Raw genomic sequence first — 16,088 nt, 5'->3', positions numbered from 1 at the left:
GTGTATTGGATTTTTCCATATATTACATTACGTAATTGATATAACTTGATATAACTCAAGGCTGAATACAGAGACCACTGCTTCCTGATGTTGAGGGACTATAGATATTTGCAATCATGTAACCTGTGTTATTGCTTTAATATTTTGTTGGTGGGCATATATAAAATAATAATAGATGATATTCTTGGGTATCTGTGAAGAATTGATTATACAAATATTTCTGTAAAATCTGTATATTCAAAAATATACAGATATTTGAATCCCTTATATAAGTTGGTATAATATCCCAGAGAAGCTACTTATGTCTTCAAAGAAGTGCGTTAGTTTATTCTAAACCAAAATATAAGTTATGATTGCCCATGAATGAAGATTTAGTTTGCCCTAGTTTTTCTAGTAACAGAACAAAGAAAGTCACAAATGTAAACACTTTTCACATATTTTGTTAAATACACCTAGTAGGCAGTTTATAGCAAATTGGAAAAATCATTTATAGGGCTGAGGTGTAATCTACTGACATTCTTGACATTTGAGTTGATGGAAGATAGGGGCCTGTTCATCCATCCCCAATGACCTATGTAATAGTCACAGGAGGTAAGGTCAAACACAAAAGTGCACAATAAATGCTTATTAAAAGTTCTAACAATAGTTTGAGTCTAGATCAGGATCATTACAATCTCTCTACAACCTCTGAATTACTGATCGTTGATCAGCTTTCTAGAGTATTCTGTGTAGACTCTATATTATTATGAGAACTTGAGTTCATACCATCAAGAAATGGACTCTTACATAAAAACTGTACAAGGAGGAATTTGATTTTGATTTTCATATTTTTCAACTGGGAAGTCTTTCATTCTGATCACTGAGTAACTTGCAAGGGCTGAGTAGGAGAATAAAATTTCACTTGAAGCAAGAATAGAAGTTCCAGCCATTATTTTTGAAACAGTATTATATGTGCTAGGCCATAAACAACAAATATATTATGGTTCCTATTTTACCTTTATTTCATTTTTTTTAATATGGGTTCTATCTAGCCTCAATCTTTAATTTACTAAATAGCACATGCTGGTATCAAGCACTCAGAAATTTACCTGCATCTGCCTCTAGAATGCTGATATTAATGTTCACCACCACTTCCAACTGGTCTTCATTTTTCAAATGCAAAAGTTGAGGCTAAGTATGACTTTTCTGCCCAATTCCTGTAGGAAAAATGTGAGGTAGCTAGGATTTCAACAAGCCTTTTCTCTACAACTGCATAGTTTTTTACAAAGCTCATTGGTATGTTAACAGCCATATGTTAGATATTTTACCTATGAAGATCAAGGCACTAAAATACATTTCAAAGCATCAGATGTAGCATCCCTTAACAAGAACTTGATTTACTCTACCCTGGATTTATAATTATTACTGGGAGCTAGCTATGACCTCCACTGGGCTCTACCCTATGAACTGAGATAACACACACAAGGTAGAGTGTAGATGATAGTTCATTAGACTGTGATAAAGGGTAAGTATAGGAAATGGCCAGAAGACTTTCAGCCTTTGAAGGGGGAGAATGAAGGCCCTCAGCTTCTCATGGAGAAGTGAGGATTAGGAAGCAAGGTGAGAGCTAGAAGCTGCGCTGTGACAGATGAAAGGAACAGAAACAGGATCTGGGCAGAGCCAGGTCAGGCTCAAGGCAGGAAAGGTTCTGGGAGCAGATGATAGTAGTGGCCTATAACTATACTGCAAGCACTTAGGGCTGAGGCAGGAGAACTGCTACTACTTCAAAAGTGGAGGGATGGAGGGAGGGAGGGAGGGAGGGAGGGAGGGAGAGAGAGAGAGAGAGAGAGAGAGAGAGAGAGAGAGAGAGAGACATTAACTTCTAGGTACCCATGTAGGTCAGTGGTTCTCAACATTCCCAATGTTGAAACCATACAGTGATCTTAACAATAAAATTATTTTTGTTGCTACATTAAAAGAAAAGTGGCCAGAAGGACCTTTAGGGAGAAAACAATTTTAGAGAGAGAATGGATAAAGCAGAGAATCTCTGTGCAGAACTGCATATTGAAGTAGGATTTATACTACCTTCTCAGAGTCTATGAACAGAAAGCTTCCTGAGGCATTTAATCCTGGAAAATGATTGGCAGGCCCATTTGGATTAACTCTTAGGGGAGAGGGCAATGGTATGTTTTGTTCTTTAGCAGAGAGCCATGTTCTACCCAAGACGACAGACTTAGAATCCATTCCTTTGACTAAAAACTTCATGTGATGAAGCAGATTTTAAAAGAATTAAGGAATGAAAAGTAAGTCTTCAAAAATAGCCACACTTTGCCAGGAGGAAATAGCGTTCTCTTAATACACATCAAAGCCCTCTTACCTCCACCTCACCCCAGCCTTTCCTATAATATTTCGAGACCTGAGGAGGAGCCTATTATAATACTGCTCCCTTTCTTTATGATATATGTTTAAAATTATATGTTAACAGATAGCAGGAGGTAGTGCCCAAAGCTCTGATTATGCAAGAGGGGGTCCATCTGAACTGACCTTCAAGAATACTGATTTCTAACTAGCTACCAGACAATAATGATATAGGAAAATTTCATGTGTATGTACCTTTAAAGTGTTCAGTTTCTTTTTAAAAAGGGGAAAGAAATTCCCCACGGAGTAAGAAATATTTGCATTCTTTGTGGTCTTGTGCAAGGATTTCTAAATTGATGGCTATTTGCTTCAAAATTAGGCAGGAAATCAATCCTGGAAATTATTGTGTATGTAGCTCAATTCAGGAAGTTGTAAAATATTATTCCTTTATCCATTTTTATGCTGTTTTGTTGCTATTTCATTCTTCAGGGTAATAACAAAATAGTCAACAATACTGGAAAGGCATACTGATCTTGAAGATTTGTTTTAGAATTGTTTCATAGTTCACATGGCACGTAAGTTTTACAGCACTAAATCTCTTTACGGGAGGAAAACCATGTCATAATTCATAATCTACATGTATTTCAGGTATTTTGCTTCAAAAATACTTCACTATGTAATTAGTCCTTATGCTGTTAAGCAAAAAAAAAATCCTTATAAGCACATGAATAATGATAATAAAATATATAGATGGTAGATGGTAGTATTTTATATAACACTAATACAGAATTTTAATAATATTTTAAATAATACAGAACTAAGATAAACATTGAGAAAGATTCATATGAAATATACTTTTGTAGTGAGAGAAGGAAGATGAGAAGGGAAATCTAATAACCACCCCCAAACAAACATGATTTCATTTTTTTACAAAATTGCAAAAAGGAGTGCACCATGGATCATAACAGTATAGCGAAAGTATATATATAACTCTGGTTATATCCTAGATATAGATATAACTGACTAGTTATAGACAGCCTTAATTATCTAGTAACTCTGGTTGCCTATAACTTGGATAACAGGAAGATAATCATGTGTGCCTACTTTACCTTGGGGTTTTTGTGTGCTAGGAGTGAGTGTAACCGTTTAGTGACAATATTTGATAGATTATAGACTTAACTCAGATTGCCTTAGGCATGCCAGTGTAGTAATTATAGGGATATGTGGTTAATACTTTTTTGTTATCTGTACAGTGGAAGGTATAATAGTTAGGTGGATAGATGGACATTTTGATATCTGAGTCTGAGTTTCACTTCTGCTGCTATGGTAAAATATACTAAAAATAAAATAAATAATGTAGGAGAGGAAGGGTTATTTTAGTTCATGGTTCTAAACTACAATCCTTCATTCTGCAAAAGTTACAGTATGGCATTAGCTTGAAACAACTGATCGCTTTGCTTACATAGTTGAGTGGCAGAGAGAAATAGAATGAAGCATAAACGTTAATGTTCAGCTTACCCTCTGATCTTTTATACAGGTTAGGGTAATATCCCTAGGGAATGGTGTCACCAGTGGTAGGCAGGTCTTCCGATATCAACTGATGTAATGAAGATGATCCCCTTCAGAAATGCCCACAGGCCAACATGACCTTCACAGTCCTTCTTTGTGATGCTCTTCCTAAGTGACTCTAGATTGAAAAATCTCCTGACACTATTACTGAGGCTATGGAGCGCTCACAAAAAGGGACCTATCATGACTGCCCTCCAAAAGACCCAACAAGCAGCTGAAAGAGTCAGGTGCAGATATTTGCACCTAACTAATGGACAGAATCAGCTGACCCCTGTAGTTGAATTAGGGAAAAGCTCAAGGAAGCTGAGGATGAGGGCAACTCTGTTGGAGGACAAGCAGTCTCAATTAATCTGGACCTCCAAGATCTCTCAGACACCACCACCAGCCAGGCAGCATACACTAGCTGATATGAGGCCCCCATCACATATATAGCAGAGGACTGCTGTGTCTCGGTTCAGTCAGGGGAGATGCACCTAACCCTCCCGATACTGGAGGCCCCAAGGAGTCTAGAGGTATGGTAGGGTGGGAGGTGGGGGCTGGGGACATCTTCGTGGAAACAGAAGTCAGAGAAAAGGTATGGGATGTAGAACAGTTGGAGGGTGGACTGGGAGGGGAATAAAATCTGGGTGTAAAAACAAAGATTAATAAAAAGACCAACAATTTACCAACACTTGATTTCCTTCTCAGTCACTTTGTCATTGTATATAGGGGGTACTGATTTTTCTCTTTTTTTATTTTATTATTATTATTATTAGTTACTCTTGTATCCAGACCCTTTGCTCAAAGTGTTTATAACATATTTTATCATATATGCAAATAAAGACACTTTGACATATCCCATTTTAGTCTGTATCCCCTTGATTTCTTTTAGTTTTATTGCTCTGGCTAAAATTTTAAGTACATCGAATACATTAGGAGAGAGTGGATAACTTTATCTTTTCCCTTATTTTAGTGAAATTGCTTTGATTTTCTCTCCATTCATTTAAGGTTGTCTAGAAGCTTGCAATAATAAATACACAAATAAATAAATTGATAGGTATGTAAGACAGGTATGTTATATCAAAGGAGTTTCTGCTATAGGCTATAGAAACTGTCAGATGGCATTCTTTGTTCTTAAAATTATACTTATTTTTATATGTATGGGTATTTGCATAAATGTATATTTGTACAGCATATGGATGCTTGATACTCTTGGTGGCAGGAAGACAGTGATTATGTGATCAACCACTTTCCCATTATTGTAGATCTTTGAGTATGGGAAATCACTCTCATGGAGCTATCTTGACTGCAACAACTTACTCTGTTTGTTTACTGTCTATTTGCTGTGCAGAAGTATGGGTGCAATATTCTTCCCCTACTCAGTAAAACAGCTGTCAAATAAATGACAAGTACTTATGGGAAATATCAAATTTTAAACATCCAATATATTTTATATCACATCACATGATATGACAGTTGTGCGGTGCCAGAAATTGGCAGAATAGATGACTTGAAAACGTAGAGGGACAGGCTGCCATCCTAACTGTGCCAAATTTCTGTTGATAATGGGGAAACCTGAAAATTTTCATTTTCTGGTATTACATACTGTCAAAACTTTGACATTTCTTGTATGGTTTACCAATGAGAAAGAAAAAAAAACTGTACTTCACCAAATCGGATCATTTTCTTCAATAGAAATTCAAGAAGTGATAAACCCTGCATACCCCAATGATATTACTCAAAAGTAGTTTTACTTTGCTGTAAAGTTTCCTTTGCTTGATTACTGTTGATTTAGAGCAGTACAAAATGTGTCCTTTTGTTGTAAAACCTAAAAACTCAATGATGGCACTCCAGCTTTGAAGCTTAGATATTTTGAGAATAGTAACTTATGACCCAAGTGGCAACTACAGGTCCATGAATATTGGAGTATGATACATATTCTAATCCCAAATAGTGCTCTCTCTTAGAGATTTGAAGGTCAGGTGTCTCACAGAATATAAATTAATTCTCACATTAGAAATAAATTCTCAGATCAAAGAAATTGTATATGCATGCAACATTTCCAGGTGTTACTAATAATCTCTCTAAATACCATTGATAACTCTGGAAGGGTTTCATATCCAAGTGCATAGAAGCCATTAATCTGGCATTAGGAGTTTGCCCAAAGGAAATTAGTTATCACATATTTGACTAACCAGGCCAGTGACTGTCAGGTGCCCCACCAGTTAGCACTATTCCTTTGCCCAGATATAGATTGTGCACATACTTTCTTTTTTTAATTTTTGAGATATGCAGTGGTCATTGACTAGAGAGATGTGGGCTTTATCCATACCACCTCTGTCTCTCTATCATGCTTCTGAATATCTGAGGCTGCTCCTAACTGGTTGTCCTTTTATTCTACTTCTAGGGTGCCTGGATTGAAGGTGTTTATCAAAAAATGCACCTTTACACATATTCATTCTAAGAAAATAGCTTTCAAATAGTCCCAGAGAAGATTCTGGCATTTGTTTCTATTTAATTTAGTGTGTGTGTGTGTGTGTGTGTGTGTGTGTGTGTGTGTGTGTGTGTTACTTAAGGAAATTAGATACAGGAATGCCTAAGCAGAATTTGATCTAATCAGCTGGGCTGACTTTGCAGACATGGGGTGTCATAGAATTCAGTCAATTTTAGTGTTTCCTTTGGTTTCCACAGCAACAAACTGTATTTACATATTTTCTGAATACCAAAAGCAAGACTCAAGAAGCCTAACTTCTGTCTTATTTTCTCTATTTTAGGAAGATCTGACAATACCAACGTTCTAAGTAATTTGAGCAATGACAGTTCTCTACTAAGTAATAACCTCAAATAAAGCCTATATCTTGTGCTCATGACTTTTCTCCCCCAGAAAGTCACATCGAATTCTCATGGCTGCTTCTTGTTCTTGGTCTCTGAATTGAAATCCATATTTTACTGTTGATTGTTCAGATAATACTGATTGGTTGTCCTGGGACCACATGGAGACTGAAGGATCTGACGTAGTCTCTCAGATGAACTGTTCTAACATACCAGGACAATGGGTGAGGCTCAGCATCTCAGTTTTTAACCTTATAAGTTGTGGTCCATTCCCATTGCTGTTCTCCACTGACTTCTGAGCTAGGAAACATCACTGAGCCCTATTTACTCATAGTCAATAATCCCAAGAATTAATCCTCAAAAAATGTCTATTTACATCATTCCCTTGAAGGTGATGGTGCCTGAGTACCCTTTGGAGGAAAACTGTAACTGTCATCTCAGGAATAGTCACTGCTTGTTACTTAAAACTGCCAGCTTTATGATTCAGCAAAATAAATAAGACATTTTCCCTAAGGTAATGGCTTTTTCTCACTTTGTGGAAACTGCAGGGACCCTTGTTATCAAGATATAGCCATAATCTAATGGTGCCACTTATTGTGCTCAGTGAAAATCCCAAGGATGTGATTATCTCTTAATAACTGGAAAGCCAGTTATGTATCACACTATAGTGTTTACTTTGAATGTGTGTGTGTGGGAACCCATTAGTGATCTCCGCGGTTGATATTATTCATTGTGATAATGGTAAAATAATCAAGTCAGCATTTGTTTGCTTGTAGCTAGACAGCATGATTAGAAATGCATTCTGCTTCCCACTGAAAAAGTGCATTAAAATGTAATCTCTTGCTTAGTATTAGTTTAATACCCCAATCTTAATAGTAAATTATGTCAAGCAAAGCTAATGGAAATTCCAGAAATGCACATGGATAATTTAAAGTCGGCATGACCTTTACCTCCTATGGAGAATTCAGGTTGGGTTTTAACTACCTGTGAAGGAAGTAAATACCCATGTGAAATGCCTGCTGATTCAGTGATAGAAAATGCCATCAATAACCTAAGCAAAAGAGACTAGACATACGAAAAGACCTTTAAATAAAATGTCCTTTTAGAATATGAATAGATATTGAATAGCAACCTTTATTCCCCCTTCATTCTACCCATTCATGCCCCAGTTATATTAATAACAATACTATCATTTATTAAACATTTACTTGGGTTAGATTGTTTTCATATCTTCTCTCAGAGTATTTTCAAGGAGCCTTCAAGGGCACTAATCACTGTCTCTTTTGGAGTTGAGTGAATTGATATATAATACAAATTGATTGTGTTCATGAAGCAATTTCTTGATGAAGCTTAAAGTCAAATTTGACTTCACAGCTTGTTTCACTCAGGGTTTAAAGGGAAACAGTTAGGGTCTTATTGCTGTGAAGAGATACCAGGACCATATATCATCTTATAAAGTACAACATTTAATTGTGACCATCTTACAGTTTCAGAGGTTTAGTCCATTATCATCATGACAAGAAGCAGGGAAGCATGCTAGGTGATAGCATGCTGGAGAAGTAGCTGAGAGTTCTACATCTTGATCCACAGGCAGCAGGAGATTGTGTTCCAATGTGGGCATAGCATTAGCATATAAGACCTCAAAGTTTGACCTCACAGTGAAATGCTGTCACCAACAGGGCCATATCTGCTCCAACAAGATCATTTTTCCAAATAGTGCCATTAACTATGGGCCGACATTCAAACATGAGTCTGTGGGGGTTATACTTAACTAAACTACTCAACTTTAAATATAGAATAAATAAAATTGTGGAAGATTTGTAACTAATTGTGATATTATTTTCTTTTTTTGAGAGAGAGATTTTTTATTTTTTTATTTTTTTTTTTATTTACATGTCAAATGTTATCCCCTTTCCCAGTTTTCTCCCCGGAACCACCCTATGCCATCTCCCATTCCCATGCTTCTATGAGGGTGTCTCCAATGTCCATTAATTTTGTGTGTGTATCGGTGTGTGTGTGTGTGTGTGTGTGCGCGCGCGCGCGCGCGCGCGCGCGCGCGCGCGCGTGCGTCTGAGAGAGAGAGAGAGAGAGAGAGAGAGAGAGAGAGAGAGAGTAATCCTACAAGCCTTCTGTGTGAACTGAAACTACTAGAGATATGGCATTTGGACCCATCCTTTGGAATTACCTTCATGTTCTTACCTGTCAACTGGGAAGGGTTGTCTTGTCCTAAATAAATAGCCACCATTCTTTTTGCTTCTGAACCATTTGGAAAGGGTCTAGCCTATACACTTCACTCTCTAGAGGAAGGTTATCCATTCTGACCCAGTCCTTGGAGATGTTACACCCTTATCTTTGCTTTAGCTGTGAGGTCTTTGGAAGTTTAGGATTTTGTTTTGTTTTTGGTATAATACAACTTACTACTGCATTTATGCTGACACCTGTATGAAAAGTCTGTACAATCATTCTCAAAAGAGATTAATCCATCCATTAAATTGTCCACCTTTCATCAATTTCCTGTCTGTTTCATTTTGATTTTGAGCAAGGGTCGCATCTGCAGCAGACGGGGCTCTAATTTGTTTTATACTTGAGAATGGTACTGAACTTCAGATCCTCTTGCTTCTTTCTCTCGGTTAGTGGTTCTATGGCCATGTGCCACAGTAGGTGCAGATGCTGTGCTGAGGATCAAGCCCTAGGCTCTGTGCACTTCCAGCAAACACTCTGCAAACAGATCATTGTCCCCAGCTCATCCAGGCCACTTGCACAGATGACTTTTTCACTTCATGGTAAAAAACATAGCTAAAGCTTAACAACTTGAAAGGTAGCAGGTTAAAGTATGGAAAAATCTGGAAAATAATTAATTTTCTATAAGTTTAATGATAATTGATAAAGGTAGGGTTTATTTGTATATATTGGGAATTGAGTAGTTCACCCATATGTCTCAGTCTCTCTTCATCATTCTGTAAGGTAGAAATATCTTTTCTAAGCAACTTTTAAGCCTGAAAATCTGAGCTTGAGAAGAGTGACTGTAAATATTGATTTTATTTCCTCAGAGGGAGACAGGAGATGAGAACAATATCTATGCTATATGAATACATGGCTTAGGCTGAGCCCAGAACATTTCTAACTATTCCTAGACATAGGCCTGGAAGCTTCTAGCCTCCAACAATCTAATTTTCTGCAAGCTCTGACCCTGTAGGTTTTAACTTCCAGCCTCTGTCTGCTAACCTAAGCCTAGAAAGTTTTCAGCACCTAAGACTTATTGCTGAATAAAGTCATCCTTTCTAACTCTTTCTGAACTCTGGCTAGCTGAATCAGCTCAGCTGTTCTAGTTCAAAAGCCCCTCTAAGCTGACTGATTCAAATTGGCTTCTCTTGGCTTTTGGCTAAATTACTTTGCTTGGAAAAACTACCTCTGAATTCCAGAAACTGAACTGCACCCACTGTACTGTCTGTATGAACTGCGGGAGTTCAACTCAGCTCTCCCTGCATTGTTCTGGAGTCGTTTCTCTTTTCTGTTTGATCTTAGGAGAGTTGGGTATAGCTTATCTGTGACTCATTGTGTCACATCTTTCTCTGAGTCACTTTGTTGCCTCCTCAATTAGTTCTCATTGTTTGGGGTTAAAGGTATATGCTAAAGGTGTGTCTTTATCCCAGCCAGAGGGAGTAAGCCTGTATCCTAAGTGTGTGCCAGTATTCCAGCACAATCACACAGATCTAGGTCTTTGGATATGATCCCTTGCCAGAGTAGCCATGTTGCTGGATTGAAATTCCTCTACAAGTGAGGAGGTGCTGAGTCCTTCCTTCTCCCTATCTTCAGTTAGCCAATCAGAAAGAACAAATGTAATTCACTTCCCACATAAAATATAAGGAAACATGAAGAAATTCCACATCTAAATCAATTTAAATAAGTGTGTATCTTACTGCTTCATCTCTGTCCATGCTGGCACTTGAAAGATGAAAAGTTAAATTTAAGCAGCTTTTTCTAACGCAAATAGGCCTTTCCATGTATTTTTCTAATGAGGGCTAAATAAACAATTCATGGTTGTTAGTGAGATACTTCCCAGGACCAATTTCAGCATTATAAAAAGTGTCCTTGAAAGACCAGAGTACACAAAAATACCCCATATAATAGTACTCATTCTTAAAACACATCTTTTTGTTCCAAGTTGGAGTTGGAGACATTAATCACTCTAGCACACTGAGAGAGCACCTATTTTATGCCAGGTTGTATTAATTCAAACTGACAAATAAGACAAAAGCCATAGACCCAGATATAGCTGTCTCTTGTGAGACTATGCCGGGGCCTGGCAAACACAGAAGTGGATGCTCACAGTCAGCTAGTGAATGGATCACAGGGCCCCCAATGGAGGAGCTGGAGAAAGTACCCAAGGAGCTGAAGGGATCCGCAACCCTATGGGTGGAAGAACATTATGAACTAACCAGTACCCTGGAACTCTTGACTCTAGCTGCATATGTATCAAAAGATGGCCTAGTCGGCCATCACTGGAAAGAGAGGCCCATTGGACATGCAAACATTATATACCCCAGTACAGGGGAATGCCAGGGCCAAAAAAAAATGGGAATGGGTGGGTATGGAAGGGGGGAGGGTATGGGGGACGTTGGGGATAGCATTGGAAATGTAATTGAGAAAAAGATGTAATAAAAAAAATATATATATATATAAAAGAAAAAAAAGGGGGTTCAGGAACGACGGTGAACACAGTTGTAGAAACATATAACGGATAAAACAAGTGTACAAGAAATTTAAAGTATGTGATCCTGAAATGCTTGAATTTCAGTAAAAGAATTTAGAATTTTTCCAAAAAAAAAAAACAAAACAAACAAACAAACACAAAAACCTTTACAGCTTAGCTACCTTTGAAGATTTCTCCCTTTGCTTTGTGTGAGTGGTTTGATGCCCTTAGTGATTTCATTTTGACAGCAAACTATATGACATCGAGAATTATTTTTTCTTTTTCATTATTAAATACTCTCTGAATGACTAAATGAAAGCAATGCCTCCAGAGAGATGGCTCAGTCAGTAAAGTGCTTGGCTTGCAAATGTAAAGGCCTGACATGTGTTCCCAGAAGCCATACAATATAAGCAGGGCATGGTGGCATGCACTACTGGCTAGTAGATTCCTGGAGCTCACTGGCCAGTGGATTTATTTGCATGGCAATTTCAAGTTCAATAAGAGATCCTTCTGAAGAAAACAATGAAGGATGAGGAGGAGCAGAATGAGAAGGAGGAGGAGAAAAGATAGATCAAAGCAGAGAAACGGCTTCTGAGATTGTCCGTTCACCTCCATGCATGCACACATAAGTGTACCTGTACATTCTCACAAATGAATACTTCACACATATTCACTCATAGAAGAAAGTATAGAAAATATGAGTTATTATCATATAGCTGGCTATGGTTTTATTCATTGCCCGAGAGAATTGGTACATGAACATTTCCTTTCGGGAGAGTTAGTGTAAACACACACACACACAACACACACACAGACACAATCACACACTGTAAGTTTCTGGAGGAATGACTGATTTCTGATAACTGATATTTCATATTCTCAGCATCTTTAGGCACAAACCAGGGCCTCTGTGCTCCCTATGAGAAATCTTGTTTTCAAGGACTTTTTCTTATCTCCAGTCATTAGCTTGTGTCATATAAAACCTTGAACAATCTCATGTGAGAAGAACTATAGAAAGCACATGACTGGCAAAATGATAGCAACCTAAGAATTGGAAAGCTACAGAACACCTGACCTGAACTATTCTTGGCTTTATAGATAAGGAGATATGGCTACTTCTCCCATTGTCACCCTAATTGTAAAGCCTCACTTCTCATAGGGGTCAGGGGTAAGTATGAGAGTTATGTTATTTCTGGTATTCTCAGACTGTCTCTTTCCCTTGTCCTCTCAACATACTAGCTTTGTCTGCCCAGAATTCCTGCTTTATACCTTTCAAACTCTCAGTATCACCTTTCAAGTTCTATAAAACAGAGAATCATATTGACTTAGTGTGAAATTAATATTAATTATTGGTGATTCCAAAGCTGTAGCCAACTATAATGAAAGGTACATTTCAAGGTACAGACTGTCCCTAGTGGTGCTACCAGAGGAAGTTCTCATGAGATCAATCCTAAATCATTCTGTCTCCTCTCATTTTCTTCTTGCTCTCCTTTACTCTTGCTTTGTTTTAAAATAGATCTCATGGCTCTCAGAGTGACCTCAGATTCCTTTTTAGACAAAGATGACCTTAATCTTCTCATTGTCCTATTTTCAACCCCCAAGAGCCTGTATTAGAATCAGGTACTACTATGCCCAGTCTTATATAGCTATGGGTTCAACCATAGGACTTCTGCATGAAGGAAACTGCTCTGTTACTCTGTCAGCTGTGCCCCATCCACAAACTTTATGTAATTCCTTTGGGGTCTTTTATGTTTCTACTTTTCATGAACAGGTAAAATTGAAGGTTTTACTAATTAAAGAATTGAGAAAGATCATATGTCTAGGAAATTATTGAATCATTATGTCATGCTAACATTTTATCCAAGAACTTGAGTATTTAAAGAAAAACATATTTAATATAAATATACTTTAACTTTTTAAGTACTTATTTTTAGCAGATAGGATAATCTCTATTTCAATTTTGATTCTATGAATGTGCATATGTGTGTGTGTGTGTGTGTGTGTGTGTGTGTGTGTGTGTGTGTGTGACATGTCCCTACTATTATCTCAAAGAATTTTGACCAATTTGTATAGGGATTTTGAGATGACTAGTGATGCTGCTGTTATTTTTTGATCCTTCCAATAGCTACAAATGGTTCTGAAGCTATAAACAATCAAGAGCTTTAGTGACTTTAGAGACTGTCCTTCATGTAAGAAGATGAAATCCATTTTAAATTGTATACTGAATTTTTGTAGGCAACTCATACATCTGGTGACTGACCATATTCAAATAAAACAGATGGTGATATACTTGTGATTCATCTAACTTATAGGAGGGTGGATTTTCCTATTCCATAAAGTAACATTTTGTTATATTTGCCATAATCATATGCGGAATGTTTTAATTTGAAATATATAAGGAAAGAGTCAGGAAGATTTAACATATTAAATGTATCAGGAACAGAGCTTTGATCTTTACCTTTCAAGTGTCAACATATGCTTTTTGCAAACAATTAGGAGAAACTATGCCTTATGTCATTTTATAGTTAATAAAATACATTATTTTTATCCCAGTGAATTATAATATACTATGTACTTAAATATAAGTCAAAAGTCATGTCTTGTACAAAGACACAGTTTGGAATTGAGGACCTGTAGTAAGTCTAGCACACACAGACACACACACAGACACACACACACACGTTCACACACACACACATGCACACAAACACATGCACACACACACACATCACATGTGGTAATCAATGTATTATTATTGGAGGCTACTCAAGGCTCCACATACAATTAGCTAAGTGGTAAAGTAACCAGTTAAACTGTAGTCAGCTGATTGAGTGAGTGAGTAGGCTCTAGGCATTTATGTTCCTTTCTATGCTTTTCTTCCATTTCCCTGTAAATGCTGTCTGATTGTACAGTTGGTTCCAAGTATCAAAAGCTGATCTGGTTCTAGGAAAGACCAGATACAAGAAAAGGTTTTGGTTGAGTTGCCATGATCATCTCTGCTGGACTTAATCAGTGTAGAGAAATTTCCCATTAACACTTATACACTTAAAGATCTTTTTCAGTAGCTAAACTCTTTCTTTACAGAAAGTAGTACTATAAATAATATATATTATATACAGCATGTATCCATGTGTATAATATCACTTACAATTAGTGAAACAGCACAATTATTTAGACGTGATGTATTTTGTATAGAAACTAGATTAAGGTATACAAGCAAACATATATTTCGAGGTGTAACTCTTTAGGCTATAGGAAAAAGTGGGTTCTCAGGAATTTAATGATTTCTGAAAAATCTTTCACAATTAAAGTTTAGCTTGGAGAATTTGAGATAAGACATGCCATAATTAAATGAAGTGTGATTTTTGCTGTTTTTGTTATCTCAGTATTTTATGTACTCATTTACCTAGAAGCAAGCAAAACACTATACAAGACAGATAATACTTTAGTTTTATTATTTTAAAGCAGTCCAAAGAAATACAAACAGTAATTTTTTCAATTGATCCAAATACTACAAAATACAAAATATTACCAACTTTTAAAGCCATTCACCTGACTTGAAGAAAGCCCTGAACTGACAGGTCAAGGTATTTGGTTACTAAGACACAAGGGAGGATGAAATCTAGAAGCTAAGACCAGCTGTATCTAATTTTCATTTCCTCCTAATTAAATTTTAGAAGGGATAATATGATAAATGTGAACTGTGTACCAGCCCGGGTTGAACAGTGTGTGAATTTGTGCATTCTGCTTTTATTGTAGGGATTATTGACACATACTAATTCCCCAGCATGTGGCTCTCAGAACTGCCCTAAAAGGTAAGCTCCCTACAAGGGATGGTTTTCTTACCTACATTTCGTTTTTCGTAGTAGCCTCAGTTTTTATGGAAATATAGAAGGCAAGACCTTTTCAAATGAACCCATGAATTCCTTTTACTTGTTTTGATAAATGTTGTAGTTAATCAAGTTGGTGAACTTATATAAGTTAATGCTGAAACTGTGAAACAGAGGCCATTCCCATTTCTTTGGAGGAGATACTTGGTGTAGATTTACTGGTAGTCAAATTACTTTGGCAGTTCAAAACATTGGTACTTTACATTATGGGAAAAGTATGTGGAATACATTTCTTCACCCCAACAGCTTTATAAGACAAGATGATTTTAGCAACAAAATAAACTATTAATTAATTTCTGAAACTGCTTATTTCTAGAAGGAATCATTTTGCATGATAAAACATATACAGTGATATATATTTATACTCCAACCACCCCACCAACATTTAGAAATAATGGTTTCTCATATTAAAGAACATTTTACTAATTATCTTAAAGAAGTGAGAATGGCTTCGTGCTTTATGTACAATCTTGGAGAGCAAGATTGTGTCATCATTCCTGTTCAATGCTCCTGCCTTTGATCATCTAGTTTATATATTTTGCTCTCTATACATTCTCAACTAGCACCTGAGTTCAGCCTCCTTATCATACACAGACATATAGATAGATGCACTATGAATTCTTAGCACACCTTCTTTGTTACTGTGGTGAAGCAAACATCTTGGTGCAGTGCCTGAATGAACCATTTAGTTGTCCCTATCATGTGTCCATCAGCTATATGCAAGCTCATTTTAGTCTTGTGTTCACAGTGCTTTGTTTGAATTTGTGCTTCAATATTTGAGTAGATAG

The 16,088-nt window shown here is 36.9% G+C and overlaps 1 protein-coding gene across 2 annotated transcripts in view; it reads left to right on the top strand.

Moving 5' to 3' along the window:
* The window catches only part of LOC110295865 (contactin-4), a 1,019,336-nt gene that overhangs the window by 225,398 nt on the left and 777,850 nt on the right, over positions 1–16,088 (top strand). For both annotated transcript variants that reach the window (XM_029478665.2, XM_029478667.2), the window contains exon 3: positions 15,170–15,225. The gene's annotated coding sequence lies outside the window, so the exon portion shown is untranslated. The remainder of the gene's footprint in view (positions 1–15,169; positions 15,226–16,088) is intronic.

The sequence above is a fragment of the Mus caroli genome, unplaced genomic scaffold (assembly GCF_978045245.1).
Source record: "Mus caroli unplaced genomic scaffold, Mus_caroli_1 scaffold_7, whole genome shotgun sequence".
NCBI lineage: Eukaryota > Metazoa > Chordata > Mammalia > Rodentia > Muridae > Mus > Mus caroli.
Note: the sequence above shows the minus strand (reverse complement) of the source record. Positions and strands in the feature narration are given on the sequence as shown.